Source organism: Triturus cristatus, chromosome 2_2 (genome assembly GCF_964204655.1).
Source record: "Triturus cristatus chromosome 2_2, aTriCri1.1, whole genome shotgun sequence".
Classification (NCBI taxonomy): domain Eukaryota; kingdom Metazoa; phylum Chordata; class Amphibia; order Caudata; family Salamandridae; genus Triturus; species Triturus cristatus.
In genome coordinates, this window is record NC_140582.1 from 625909674 (window position 1) to 625915673 (window position 6000).

The 6000-nt window shown below is 45.6% G+C and overlaps 1 protein-coding gene across 3 annotated transcripts in view; it reads right to left on the reverse strand.

The window, feature by feature from the left end:
* Positions 1-5772, reverse strand: part of SH3RF1 (SH3 domain containing ring finger 1) — a 304090-nt gene extending 298318 nt beyond the window's left edge. For all 3 annotated transcript variants that reach the window (XM_085641813.1, XM_085641812.1, XM_085641811.1), the window contains exon 1: positions 5556-5772. The gene's annotated coding sequence lies outside the window, so the exon portion shown is untranslated. The remainder of the gene's footprint in view (positions 1-5555) is intronic.
* Positions 5773-6000: the final 228 nt, after the last annotated feature.

Below are 6000 nucleotides of genomic sequence, written 5' to 3' on the forward strand. Positions count from 1 at the left end.
GACACTTCCTCCCCACAATCACACTACAGCACAAAATGATTGATTCAATATCCGGAACAGTAATACATCATAAATAGCTGGGGGACCTCTTCGAAGACATTTGTGTATGTATCTAAGAAAAGCTACCCATGTCTTAATATTCAAGGATACAACGATAATATAGTACACGTTGGGGTGACTGAGCACAATATAATTTACGTCTATGGAAGAGATTAAGTGTACTAAATAGATTTTTTTTTTCAAACTTCACCTAAAGATTTGGAGCCTTTTTCCTGTACCAATTGCAGTTATGTTGTGCTTGTGCCCTCATGAAGGCGGTACAAGGCTTTTGAAACCCATCAAAATGTGTGTTGCCACGTTTTAACTTGATATATGTATAAGGGGATTTAGAAGTTGGGAATCTTCAGAGTACAGACTTAAAAGCATTCTAATCATTTTGGAGTGTGTCTGTGTGTATATTAATGAGAAGTATAGGGTTATCTCTTTCTGATAAATTATTGATGAAATGTTTGATTAATTTTATGTCGATAATGGTTTTCTGTAATACAGTAATTTATTTTGTACTAAAGAGGTTTTATTCACTGATTGGGAAACAAATCGAGTATTGTCCTTTTGCTGCCAGCAAATTAACGCTGCCCAAGATTTTATCTTCATCTGGCACGGTCATCATTACCTCTCCTTACCAGGGTCATTGGTATCCCTTGCATTTAGATAACCCTGGTGCCAGTGTGCCAGAGACCAAGGGCTGTCATACTCAAGATCGCAGGACCTAGATTATATGAGTGCAAAAAAAATCGGTCCAGTGGTTAAAAAGCTCATGGGAAAATGAAGCTTGGTTCCCATATTTGGATACTCTGCCCAATAAAGGGTTAAGATACGAAATTCTAAGGGTCCGTGTTGGTATTAATCCTTGGAAGACGGAAGAAAAAAATAAAGGCAGCATTGATCCAATCGGTTGGTATTTGTAAATGTGGGCTAGGAATAAGAAATGACATTTTGCACATATTGCTTGATTGCACATTGATTTTAGCCATACGGAAACTGATTTTACGTCCAATATTTTTTAAATACAAGGTTAGTTCACGCACCCAAGCAGTTTGTCTACTTACGGATATGCCATCTCTAGACATCACAATCGCATTGGGAACATTTTTGAAAGCAACAAAAGACTTTGTAAGGGAGAAATTAAAGGAGGGGCATTGATCTTAAATGTTTTTAGTGACCTTCCACTAATGAGAATTTTATGGATTTAGACTAAATTGTGTTAAATGAACTATGATTGCCTGAGGGTGTTACTTTTTTAAAATGCATGTTGATTTATTTATCATTGAATTCATACTGTCACCAATATTCGGATCCCTAAATGTGTTTTATGTATTGTTTAAATACTATGGTCTAAAATAAACAACGTTTTCTCTCTCTCACAGTGTGCCAGCGGAAGTAATGTTAGCTACGCCCCTAAAGAACGGTAGCTACTTTGTTGAATGACACTAGTTGAAGTGGCCAGGCACACACGTGCGAGGGGAAACCCCACCGTGTGTGCACCTGCATGGCACAAACCTATTTCTGTTGGTTGTAATAACCATCAATTTGAAGAACCTGTAACTAACAACTGGGTATTTCAAATGTTTCATCTGCTGAACACAGACTGGGGGAGAAACACAGAGCTAGTCATCAGTTACCACATTGTTCTGATTTAATGAACTACTCAGCTCGAAGACGGTACTTAACCGTAGTAATTAACTTTATTTTAACCACAGCTCACTCTATTTTTAAGATTTACTGGCGTCTAATTTTCAGCCTGCTGTAGAGCTGAAGCCTCATGGCTTCGGCGAGAAAAGCTCAGCGAACTTTAACTTCAATACAACAACCGAGCATTTAAAATGTACTTTTTTTTAAATTCTATCTGGTTTCGGAAATTATCACAAAATTAATGCTTTAATGATTTAGAATGGTTCTAGAAGAGGAGGTGGGATCTTCAGATCTGAGGGTAAAAGAATGTGATCTACTTTTACACCTAAAAAACGTTCAAGACATACCCATGGAAAGTCAGAAAACAGAAAATAAGTGAAGGGGAGCTATCATCTTTAAACTGGTTCAAATCCAAGATCCTGACACAAACAAAGGTTCTTTAAACAGTACACAGATAACCAAGTAATATGCAAAGGAGTAATATATGGAACTGTGGGGGTAACCCCGTGGAAAAGAAGTTATACAAAAACTTGTGTGAACCTCTTTCCAAAATTCAAGCTTCCACAAAATTACAATGGGCTGTTCAGGGTTAGATAGCTCAGATGGTGGAGGGAACGCAAGGAAGTATGCCTTCAGCAGTACTGCTGGGAGCGAACAGGTTGTGCTTTGATGTGACCACAAGGCAACCTGTCTTGCACTACGCAAAACTAAGATGTGCAGTGACTAAGCCACGGTGTGCTTCAATGAGCCAGGAAGAACTATACTATCTGGTAAAATGTGGAGGAGGTTGAGAGACATTATCTGAAACCACAAGCTGTTATCTTCAACACGCTAACCTAGTCCAAAGAAGAGCATGTGGTACAGGTGGCCTTGAGAGCCTGTGGGAGAGAGCGGAAAAGCGTAACACCAGGAGTGTGCACCACAGGGCACAAGTTGTCTTCAGTTAAGCATGACCTAAAAAGAGGGATGGTAATAATGACCATTTGAGACTGTGTGGGGTACGCATGCTCACCGGATAAGCATGAGTCTTGGAGAGTGTGGGAAAGCAGACCACCAGGAGCGTGCACCATTCACCTAGTGTTCCTGCATGGGCCTACTTCTACTATTGAGAATGGTGTTCCCGATACTTAGAACTTTTTGTTATTATTTTAGCCTTCACGGACCCATATGTGCATGATGTAGACAGTGACAAGCCCCACAACTTAGCTGACCACTCCAGGATCCAGCTCAATGCTTTACCATGAAACACACGCAGAAGTTAATTGCATAAGGAGCATGAACAGAGCCCTGATTAAAGGAAAAGAAACACTTTCTGGGAAAAGGACCAACCACTCCTCACGGCTTGCAGGGATTATACAGCAAGACTGACGTTAATTCTCGTGAACTACACACCCCTTTATTCTTCTCATCAGATCCAAGCCCTCAACAATACCACCTTCCAGCTCCTGTCAGAGATGCAACCATCCAGGTCTATATCCCAAAGAAGCATTCTCTCCAAAGGTATTTGTATTGATGCTATCCTACACGCCTTGCAGGGCACATGCGTACCTTCGTTACACCACAAAACTACGGAGCCCGCCAGGTCCTTACGGCACACCTGGTATCATAAACCACCTTCCAGTGATTTTTGTGTGCAGAAAGTAGCCAAGTCTGTTCTGCTCTTCTGCTGAGGCGACTTCAAATTAGCTGCAATACTTCTAACTCTTACATGACCTCAGAGGAGAGCGATATGTGCACAACAATGGAAGCATGTGCTTATCAACCACTATAGGTGAAGGAAAGGTTGGTAGAAGCAAACCAAGGGAAAGAATCGAGCAGCCAGGAGCAAAAGAACATGGCTCGCCCATGACCATCCGAGATCATAGGGTAGCCAAAACACAGAGAGAGGATGACCGGCACAGGAGGCCATGGGGTAGGCACGTTGGAAGTATGAGCTTGGGTTGGCACCGCCAAGGGAGAGTGACAGTAAGGGATAGCATGGCGTGGGCTTCTACAAGGGAAAGTGCTGAGTGGGCACCAGGAAAGGAGAGCGTGCAGTTGGCAGGACCAAGCCTCACAAGCAGGCACAATAAACAGAGACTTAGGAGGATGGGCATAACCCAAGAAAGCATGGCGATAATCACAGTGCACGTGTGCTTGATAAGTATGTAGGTGCTAATACAGTAAAACCTCTTTGTGATTACAGAACATATTAGCATTTTAAAAGCCAACACTGGTGCATTCAATTAGCAGAGACATATTGCTAACCCTGCATATAAAACGGTCAGTATACACCAAGCAGATAAAACCATCATTAACATACAGAGATCCTAACAATTCGGAAAGTAGCTTATCCAGGGTGAAGTGCCCCATGGATGTAAAGCAGTGCCACAAAAGTAAGCAGTGGAAGAGAAGCTCCCTCTCACACCTCAACAGTCTGCACAGAAGAAGGACTTCACTGAATGAGCTGTCGAGAATCAGAGATCCCATTCACCTCGCGCTGTAAACACACTGCAGCCAATCACGGCTAATGATGTGGTGTGCAGATACTCTCGGCGGCTTTATGAATGTAAGCACTCAGAAAAAGCAAACGGCGAACGCTGGGGGGCAAGAAACAGCGGTTAAAAGCACCAAGAGCTGGATCTCTGCTAGATATCGGGGTTCTGATAGCGAGGGGTATCGGAGGAAAGGGGTCCGCGCAGAGATGGTTCACCCCCAGCACGATCGACTGTCTGGTGGTGCATTTCTGCTCTGTATACAGTGAGCCGTGTCAATAGGATGCGCCATGAAGGTAAGGTGTTCGCTGACCATCAGTCCATCACCATCTGCAAAATGTAGCTGGGCATCAGCCAGTGTAGCTGGACCGCTGTTTAGCGCTTAGATGCCCTTTGAGAGTTGTATGGCAAGAGATGCTGTATTATGACATAATACACTGCTCATCCAGTAAGGAAGAAAGCTAAAATATATATTTATCAATGTTCGTTTGTCCGTGAACGCATACAAGCCTCCAGCTTCCAGAACCGCTACCTTGGAAAGTTGAATAACTTCACTGCCGTAGGCAAGGTTTACGGTGTGCACACCCCGCTCCTGGTTGAGGGTGGGGGGGTAGCGGACACAGGGAGGTGGCATGTAGACGATGAGGGACTGGCTTTAACACGCGAGCAATAAATGTCTCATCATTTGCTATCGTTATATTATATACCACGAATAACGGCGTATAATACATATGGATGATATGCTTACTTACAACAAACAGTGATTGCCATTGATACAATACACAAGGTGGCAACAGTGAATGATTTCCTGGTCAATTAAAATATTTATTTTGATTTCCCTGCACAGGAAACAAACTCCAGATCAGAAGCACCCTCTGCTCACCCCCCCCCCCCCTTCTCTCCTTCAAGATGGTATATTTTGAATGGGTGCACAGACACATTTAGGGTCCCTAGTACACACGTCCGTGTGGTGTTACGCCAGAAGCTGCTGTAAGGCACATCACGTGTAAGAGACACCGCACCCCTGTCCCTTTCATATCCGCGAACAGAGCACATTCACAAAGCAGACAGCCTTGCAATCCATGCCACACACTGGACACTGATGGCATGGGAGGCGAGGACGTGCATTAATAAATGGGTTTCCATAGTAACCCCCAGAAGAGGGCTCCATTCTTCCCGAGCAAGAGTCCCCGAGGAGGCAGGGGGAGTGGTGCGGATCCACACTATCCACCGGGGGTCCCTAATTCTCCCCAGCAGGAATTGCCCGCCCTTCCTTTCAGATGTGGCCCCTGCTCCTCTCCCACTCCGGAGCCATGCAGGGAGTCTCACCCTATCACACAACGCAGTGAGCCCAGGGCCTCCGAGACAGGAAGCAAGCGCAGCACTTACCGGCATCTGCGGCTCCCCCGTGTCCTGCTGCAGGGAGAGCCGGCGGTATGTCCAGCCCGACTCTGAAAGTGTCGCCACTCCGCTGGAGGGCCCTCTCTCTCCTATCTGCGGGCTGTGTGTTGCTTCTACAACAACCACAGCACGGGGTATCTCCCAGCACGGCCAGTGCTGCGGGCACCGGGATCCCCACTCTCAGCCTCTGCTCTCTTCCCAGTGCAGGGACAGCCCGGGCAGGCAGCCGTGACGTCACGGGGGCGGGCCCCTGGCAGCCCGGGCAGGGGGAGGGGCTGCGCCCGCTGCTGTGCCTTTCTGAAGATGCAACACAAACAGGCCGGTCCGCAGTCCGCGCGCGTAGCCGGTGCTCCGCACGTACACACTGCACTGCTGTGCGGTGCGTGGAGCTGGGGTCTGGACAGACATACACCTTCGTTTCGCATCACATTAG